Genomic DNA, 9,926 nt, shown 5'->3' with positions numbered 1-9,926 from the left:
TAAAGGTTGATGTCTTTGGTGTCATTAAATATTTATAGGTGGTCCTTATCATTTATCTGTACATAATCATTACTATGGATAAGCCATCATTGATTGCCAAATGTATGGGTATTCTTCTTTCCCAGAAGTTTGCAGCTGATTTAATGTTGAAGAATGTAACTAAGTTATTAATTCATAATTGTACTTGAAGTCAAAATGTAATATATTTGTAAAAAGAAAAGAAAAATGAATTTTATTATTATTTTAATGACATTTTAAAGCATGGGTTTCATACTTGGGTCAAATGTATAGGTCAGACCTCCATTGTAGGCTTTAGGTTATTTTCAAGTCAATTTATGGAGACTCCTCCATCCATCAAAGTCTCCTTGTTGTTAAAGGACTCATCATCAAGTCAGCTTCCCTCAATAATCTCTTGTCGGCCTAATATAGTGACAAATCTCTTTATCTATTCATGTCGCCTCATTTCAAGATGGCAACAACTATATATACAAGGATTAGGACTTTGCATAACCTACACAGAAAGAAACTTGCATAAAAATATCAAAGATATTTTCAGTACTACTATTATATGAGCTCGGGTTAATACAAAGATGATCTCGCTAGACAAGTTCAGTGGACAGTTTCGGTGCTACCATATTTTCGGTGATATTACAGTGACCAACATCTCAGTGATATTACAGTGACCACATCACATGAATTTATCTCAGTGCTACTACAGAGAATGGCTCGATGTTATCACAATGATGAAGACTTGATTCTCCAGTATCTCGGTGCTATCACAGTCTCGATGCTCGTGCTATCACAGTGGTATGGTTTTGATGCTAAAGGATAAACTTCGATGTGGACGTATTTCAATAAGTTCAAAGATCATTTCTATCAGAGTGATATAATTTCGGTGTCAATGCAAGGATCAAAGAGTGAAGAAAAATGACTTCTACAAGAGTTATTGAACTGAAGAATGACAAGGTTGACTTGATGGATGGAGGTTGTCTCAAGTCTAAATTGAAAAGGTCTTGTTCATCTCATCTTGAATCTACTGAAGGAAGAAATTTGATTGGGTTTTCCCCTAGAGTGGGGTTATTCCTAGAAATGTGCCTACATATTTTGTTCTCTTCTATTTGTTTCTTGGAATTAGTCTTGATGATAAGAAAAGATAATTAAAAAAAAATATCTAATAATAATAATGAAAAACTTCACAAGTTAATGTCATAATAAAGGAAATCATTTAACTACCATAATTCAGATTTCTCAACATGGTATCAAAGCTATGGTCATGTGCAAAGTAGTTTGAAGACTATGGTCATGGTCAAAGGAAGTTTGAGTTATGGTCATGGTCATCAGTGAAAGGTATTGTTTTCATTCACCATATTAAAGACACTCAATGATGGGTACTAATATGCCATGGTGAAAGCAGTTCAGATTAAGGATTGTGTTGAAAAGTATAACTAGGTTAGGTATTTATAATGACATGTAATTGTGATTTTATGTAAAGAGATGTAAAGAAGAAAAATAAAATATTGAATTGCTTGCATCATGGGTTTCATGAGCAAGATTTTATTTTTGAGTCAAGGCTCCCATTGAGAGCCTTAGGAATTTTGTCGTCCAGTCATAAAATATTAAAAGAGTCATTGTCATGTAAAAAATTCATGTTACATATTGTAAAGAGTCACACTTTTCTATGTAAATTATTCCTCCAAGACCTTGTCACTAGCCCTCTTCAAGTCGACCTACATCAAATGAAGAACCTAGAAGAATATGTCGGTTCTCCTCCTAGTGATCATGTCGGCCTAAAGGACATGAGGCAGCATGTATATATAGCCACACTCAGCCTCAATTAGAGGCAAGAAATTCGGTGAAGAGAAGAAGCATAAGTGCAAAGAAGAGCCTACAAGGAGTGCGAAGAAAGGACTAGAAGAAGGATAGTGAAGGAATTATTATTATGGGGTTTCTGTTTTGGGTTATATACTCTCCCACATGCGAAAGAAAGAAGGGTCGAAGGCATAAAGAGAAGATCGAAGAACTTGTTGTTACATTGAAGTGACCTTGTTTGGGCATAGAATCTCCCAGAGGGAAACCAAGGAGAAGTGTTATAGTTCTCTCTCTCATTGAAGAGACTAATCAAGGAGCACAGGAGATTCTAGGTTTCTGAATTAGGGTTTAATTAGGGTTAACCTAAGATACCGAGATTATCTGGGGAAGTCAAGAAGAGTAGTGTGGAAGAATAGAGACCGAGATTGTCTAAAAAAGCTAAAGAGATTAGTTTGAGATCTAGAAGGAGCCGAGAAAGGGAAGAGGTAGAGCAACAAGGTTAGTGAAAGGGCCTTGGGAGGACACTAGAGTAAAGGTCTTTGTCATAGTCTTGGTATTCATCAATTGAAAGTCTATAAGAAGAATTTTTCTGATTGGGTTTTCCTCTCAAAGAGTGAGAGGTTTTGGCCCTTGATGACAAGCCTACATGTGTGTCTCTTTCTTATATTGTTTATTTGGTAATTGTCTTAATGAAAAGAACGCATTAATAATATAATGACGAGAAGATCATAATCCAAGAAGTAAAAGTATATAACAAGAAATTACCAAGAAGATAAATCCCCTAATCATATGTTGTACTTGTTTCTTGTAGGCAATTCTTGGCTGCAAAAACTATGCTGAGAAAACAACTCGACATGTCTTTAGGTTCAAGTTGGCCCTTGAACTATACGGTACTCCCTTAATAGTTACTAGGCATTGTTTAACGTTGTTCATTGTCACCGAAAAGCAACCTATGAAGCACAATGGCCATATTTATGATTTAGTTTGGGTGGTTGTTGATGATTGCACAATCCCTGTTCATGAATAAATCCCTCTCTTGCAAAGTCCTTGCTCAAAGTGTCAACTTCCAACCTGACAGAATAACATGATTTTTAAAGAATTTGACAGAAGAATATAAGGAAATTCCTGATAATTAAGCAGTCATACTGAATAGTTAATCAACCAGGAAAATTTGGATGTGTGTAGAAGACTTCTACAGCCAAACAAGACACACTCAAGAGATGACAGGAGGCAACAATTTAAATATGTAGAGGAGTTATCTCAGACTGTCTATCCAATAAACTAATCTCTTTAAATGATTATAATTTTGTGGGGGATTTCAGAGAGATTGATACTCAATCTATTCTTACCCATAATCTATTATGTTATTTTGAACATGTGTACAAATAAGATATGAAAACACTAGAAAAACATACAGGAAACACAAGTTTTGTCATGAACTAGAGCCAAAAGCTTCAATTAAGAATTCTGTAATCAAAGTTTTACAAAGCTGAAAGGTTTTGGCATCAAAGCCAACCTTTTTACATTACAAATGAAATAATATATAGAATAAATCTCTCCTAAACCATTACAATAATTCTGGAATAAAATCCTAAACAATAACTAAAAATAAAATAATATCTCTAATTTATCTGCTGGAAACTTTGAATTGTTTGCAAGTATTGTGCACTAAAATCTAGAATTGTTTCACTACTTACTAGAAATATGCAAAATGATCCTCTACTGTTGATTTCATGCCATAATCTGCTCATTTGATTTCCAACTACCAACTATGCCTTGTAAATCTAGAATTGTCCCTTATCTGTTGATTTTGTGCCACATAATATGGGATCTCTACTGCCAAGTGCGTGCTCTTAGATGTCCAAAATGTGCTACGACAAATTTCTTTGGTTGATAATTTTCTGCAAGGTGTTTCTTTCTGGTGGATTTGATTACCAAATGGAATTTAATCCTCAACCCCTCAAAGTCAATCTCCAAATTTGGAATAATATTCTATTTACTGACTTTGATTGAATGATAGATTTGTTGAAACTTTGTACACCATTTCCAATTGTTGTGTGAAACCATGAGAACAAGCACAAAGCATCCGGGCATTGTTGTATACAAACCACTGCATCCCTGAAACATGATTGTGATTCTGCAATAAGATCCCTTCTGAACAGATTTATCAACATAAAATTGAAGATGAAGGGAAGAACATGGATGTTATACAACAAGGTCAGTTCTATTTTCAATAGAGCATGCTAACATCAACCTCTCAAACACTTGCGATAGGAAAAAATAAAAATACATCTTGATCAAACCGATTTAAAGAATAATATCTGAAACTACCCAGAATTTTAATTTTACTCAAAGAGAATATGCCTTCATTACTGCCATCTCTCACACATATGAGTCACCGAACACCACCAGGGTTAAGTAACCACTCCATCTCACACATATGAGTCACCGAACACCAGGGTTAAGTAACCACTCCATCACTTTTTAAGGGTGTTAGAGCATAAGCACATGTGGCATCTCAGTACGCCATAAGAACCACCAGACATATTTCTATCTTGCCGTAATTGCAATGCAAATGTTTTGACCTTCTTGACTTTGATTTGTATTTCCATCGTTGAAAACCAATGTAATGCTCTAGATGTATTTCCATCGTTGAAAACCAATGTACGAGCAACAGTCAAACCATGAGTTGTTGCTTGTTGAAAAGAATATGAGAGGAATTAACATATTCCCTATTGTACTGAAACCATAAGTGGATTTCGGGGGCATTGATAATGGTAAGTAGTTTTGCTGCGGGGTAATAGAAATTTACCCAATGATGCGACGTAATCACAGCTGGTTTCAAAAAATGACTTATTTCGGACACCCCTCCTCCATTAAATCTCCAACAGCCTGAGGGGTTCGAAATTGAATATACATCGTTGATCTTCAAGCGCTAATATAAACCACTAAAAATTTCTACATATTTATCCCATATGTACAAGGTGATGAATATAAATGGTGTTTATATACACTATTGTATTATATTAATTGTCTAGGCATGGTTGGATGAAATACATGCCCTTGTTTTTTTCTCAAATACTTTTTAATTTTAAATATAAATAATTCTAATATTATAAATTAAGTCTTTAATAATTCTAATATATAAATTTAAATACTTTTTATTTTAAATAAAAATATTTCTAATATTATAAGATTAAGTTAAATACTTTTTAATTTTAAATAAAAATAATTCTAAGATTATAAAATTAAGTCTTTAATAATTCTAATATTATAAAATTAAATACTTTTTAATTTTAAATAAAAACAACTCTAATATTATGAGATTAAGTTTTCGAAATATTTAAATACTTTTTAATTTTAAATAAAAATAATTCTAATATTATAAAATTAAGTTTTTAATAATTCTAATATTATAAAATTAATACTTTTTAATTCTAAATAAAAATATTTCCAATATTATAAGATTAAGTTTTTATAATATTCAAAATTAGTTGAGCAACCATGTTGTCGTGAAATTTTATATATGCCCAAAGATTTAGCTAAGAGATACATTGACTAAAATTCAAAAAAGAGCGTAATTTTCTAGGTGTCAGAAAAAGTTACAACATCAGCTCCAACTGGGGACTGCTTCCTCCTGTCGGACGCCTAGAACTAGTAGACAAGTTGTCTTAAGTGTTGGGCGTGGATTCATACCATAAACTTGTGACCTAAAGCTGCAATCTGATATAATCAAACGGATACTCCCAGCTAAAATACTACAATCCTTAACAGTAAATTCAACTTATAATCTGACCACTGTAACCTGTTACCATTATGCATCCTCTATCCATTTATGGCTATTCCCAACAGAAAGAATATAAATCTTAAAACAATTAAGAAAATCTCACCAAGACCTCTAGTACCATTGCTTGAAAATAATTCTTTATTCATACCTACCAGCTACTTAAAATGAAACTATCCTCATGATACGAATTGTTGGGCATGGAGTCCATGGTAACATATTAAATAAATTTTCATTTATGAGCAAACTTGTAACCTATGACTCGTATGCTTATAAATAGCAATCCCAAAAAAAGTAACCAGTTCAAACTGAAACAATCCACACACTGCACACCAACCACTGATCTACTGCACACTGAATCTGAAAATAACTAATTCAATCCCACACACCTTTACCTAACTGAATTAAAAATATGCATTTTTAGGTGTAATCTACTTTCCAATGTAACCAAGTGAGGAGTGGACTTACTGGCAGATCACTTCACCAACAACTAAAAACTTGAAACATATTTACAATATAAAACTCAAACTCCACAGGCAACAGATACTTACATGTGAACTCAGAAAATTACATCCTTTGTTCATGTTTGAAACTTCTGGCCATCATAAAAAGGGAGAAAGATATGTTGTTGAATGAAATTATTGCTATGAAGAAAAAATGTAGTTGCATTCTATTATCACAGCCAGATGTGCACTTATCATTTTAAATCAATTGAATTTGGAAACCAGTGGAATCACCATATGACAAAGTGGAGTCACCAAGTGAAATCAATGCAATTAATATCAATTGTCTAGTCTTTGTTCACCAGCAAAGAGTAGATCTAATCATTATCATGATCCAGGGAAAAATTTCTTCGTCACTTTTTTCCCCGGCAATGGCACCAAATGTTGTACATGTTTCTCATAGGCATTTCTTGGATATAAAAAATACACCAACAAACCAACTCGAACAGTGTTTAGGTTCAAATTAGCCCTTGAACCAGAGGAGGATCCCTCAATAGTTATGAGGCCCTGTTTAACATTGTTCATTGTCACTTGTAGAAATTTTGAATTATTTTAACACATATTCAATGGAGATTATCCTGATCATGTACTATTGCGGAAAACATACACAATACATAAGCTCCTCTACGTTGATCAACAATATAGCAGCATCAATAACAATAAAACATCAAGAGCATTCACACATTAACACAGTATGTATCCCGGGGAAAGCATCACGCTAAAAACCCCAACTATCTGTATATTAATGATTGAGTCATGTAACATTACACAGCATAATACTTCTCACAAGTATCTCCACCTCTGTTACACACAATACAGCTCAGATCTGATCTCCAAATCTCTTCCACTGCTTGCCTGCCTCCACTGCTCAATACCTGCTCAAGAACTGATGAGAATAGCTTCCCAAACTCGTTTTTCACCTGCAAAATAGTCACTCACTCTTTGTGGACGTGAGCAAAGGCTAAAATGTGGGCCAAATACGTGAGCAAACTCATTGGCATACTCAATCCTTTGATTGTGCAAGATCTGATGCACAACTATAGTCACAACTGATAGCAATTTGATTCTCTACCACCTGTCCCTGTTGAACTGAACATGCACTGACATGCTACTGAGTTAACTGATGTATTCATTAGTTGTATTATGAGTTAATAACTTGTGAATTAATTAATAACTAATTCACTCAACTCATCTCTAGTCTATTTGCCAGTTAGACTAAATACAACCAGTTTAACAAAGCTAAACTGAACACAACTTCATCAACTCCACAATCAACTCCACCAAACTCAACTGATTGAGTTCTAACTGAAGTCATGCATGCAACAACTCAACTGACTCATAAGAAAAGCGTATTTCCTTCTGACAGCTGCATGTGCCACTTCTGTAGCTCAAACTGAAGTGCTCCAAGAGAATAAGATTAAGTTTATAGTCCAAATATTATTGTGAGATAATAATATTTGACTTTTCTATTTTTTGACAGCCAGTCTAAAAATAGACTTTGATCACTCACACTGTGATCACTCACACTTTCATAAAAAATAGAAGTCCATTTATTTTTCCCAACTTGATCAATCATCCATAAACATAGACATGATCCATATGTCTAAAAATAGACATAGTCTAAAAATAGACTTACGCCAAAAATAGCCTGCGGGCCCACTTAGTGAAGGCAACTCTTTTCACTAAGCTCCATCATCTTGTTGCAATCTCAACACTCCCTCTCAACAAGATATGGATTATCAGCAACCCCTATCCTGCCTCGGTGGTACTCGAATTTGCTCCTAGTGAGAGCCTTCATCAGAATATCAGCATCCTGATCCTCCGTTGGAATGTACGAAAGTAACATGATCCTCCGCTGCACACAATCTCTGATATGATGGTACCTGATGTCAATATGTTTAGATCTATCATGAAATACAGGATTAACCGAGAGTTTAATGCAACTCTGGTTATCACAGTAAATCACAGTAGGATCCAAATGAGAACCGAACAAACCAACCAGGATCTTCCTCATCCATATAGCCTCACATGCAGCCAAACTTGCTGCCATATACTCGGCCTCCGCTGAACTGAGTGCCACGGATCTCTGCTTCCTGCTATACCAAGAAACTGATGTGCTCTTTCTGTCTGTTGGGCTCCCTGCCCAATCTGCATCCGTGAAGCCACATAGCTTCACCTCATCCTCCTATCTGTACCACAAACCATATCCCGATGTGCCTCTCAAGTAGCGCAATACATGTTTGCCCGCCTTCCAGAAGAGCTTGGTAGGCTTAACCATAGCTTGTGAAAGCTGGTTAACTGCATAGCATATATCAGGTCGTGTATTGACCAAATACATCAGCGACCCCACCAACTGTCGATAAACAGTGGCATCCACTTCTTCTCCAGAAGTGGCATCCTCCTTCCTCCAACCTCCAGGAAGAGGAGTATCAACAGGCTTGCATCCATGCATGTTGAACTTCTCCAGTATCTCCCGAGCATACTTGCCCTGAGAAACAAACAGTCCACCACTGCGCTGCCATATTTCCAATCCTAGGAAATAGTGAAGGAGGCCCAAGTCCTTCATCTCAAACTCTATAGCAAGATCCTTCTTGCATGACAGTATCAACAGCTCATCACCCGTTAGAATCAAATCATCAACATACAATACAATGATAAGCAACTTACCCTCCACCACAATCTGGTATAGGTTCGGATCCGCCTCGCTCTTGGAGAATCCAAGTCCTGTGAAATAGCTGTCTATCCGTGTGTACCAAGCACGTGGTGCTTGCTTCAACCCATACAGCGCTCTCTTGAGCCTGCACACATGCGACTCGCTGCTGAAGACTTCAAAGCCTTCGGGTTTCTCAATGTACACCTCCTCCTCAATGACTCCGTTGAGGAACGCAGTCTTCACATCCATCTGATGAATGTGCCATCCCATCTACGCTGAGAGAGCAAGAATCGTCCGTATGGAAGAATACCTTGCGACAGGTGCAAAGGTCTCCTCATAATCGATCCCCTCAATCTGTGAAAAGCCTCAGGCAACAAATCTTGCCTTGTACTTCTCCACACTCCCGTCAGCTGCCTGCTTAACTTTGTAGATCCATCTCGAACCCACCATTGATTTCCCTTCCGGTCTAGGAACAATCTCCCATGCACTGTTTCTGACAATAGAATCATACTCTTCCACCATGGCGTCTACCCATGCGGGATCCTCCACAGCTTCCTCGAAAGAGGATGGCTCAGTCACAACACACTTGCTCATAAGAGCCATGTATCTAGTGTACCGATCAGGTGACTGTCTCTGCCTGCGTTGGGCTGTAGGTGGTCCTACAACTTTCTCTGCATCTTGAGCCAGTCGCTCAGCTTCTATCAAGCGCTTTCGCCCTCTGATGGTTGGCGCTCCATGAGTGGTCTCTTCCACTCCATGAACCTCGTCCTGTGGCTGATCCACGTCCTGAAGCTCATCCTTAGGAACTAATAGCTCCTCATCTGCATGCAAGTGTAGCTCCCTCTCAAGCGAACACTTCATGGCTTTCTCCTCCTGAAATTTTATATCCCGTCGCACAACAGTTTTACCACTGTCTGGCAAATACACACGATAGTTGTGGGGCGTATCAGTGTACCCCACAAATATCCCAACCTCTGCAGTCGGCTCCAACTTCTTTCTGGCATCCTTTGTCACATGCATGTAAACGTTAGCACCAAAAATCCTCAAATGAGAAAGATCAGGCTTCTTACCAGAATAAGTCTCCTCAGGTGTACTCATGCCAAGTATCCTATGAGGACAATGGTTCTGCACATACACTGTTGTATTGCATGCTTCCGCCCACAAGTGAAGGGGTAGG

Source organism: Pinus tabuliformis, chromosome 1_1 (genome assembly GCF_031772625.1).
Source record: "Pinus tabuliformis cultivar Carrire ecotype Pingquan chromosome 1_1, CPIR1, whole genome shotgun sequence".
Taxonomy (NCBI): Eukaryota; Viridiplantae; Streptophyta; class Pinopsida; order Pinales; family Pinaceae; genus Pinus; species Pinus tabuliformis.
This window is presented reverse-complemented; position numbering follows the sequence as displayed.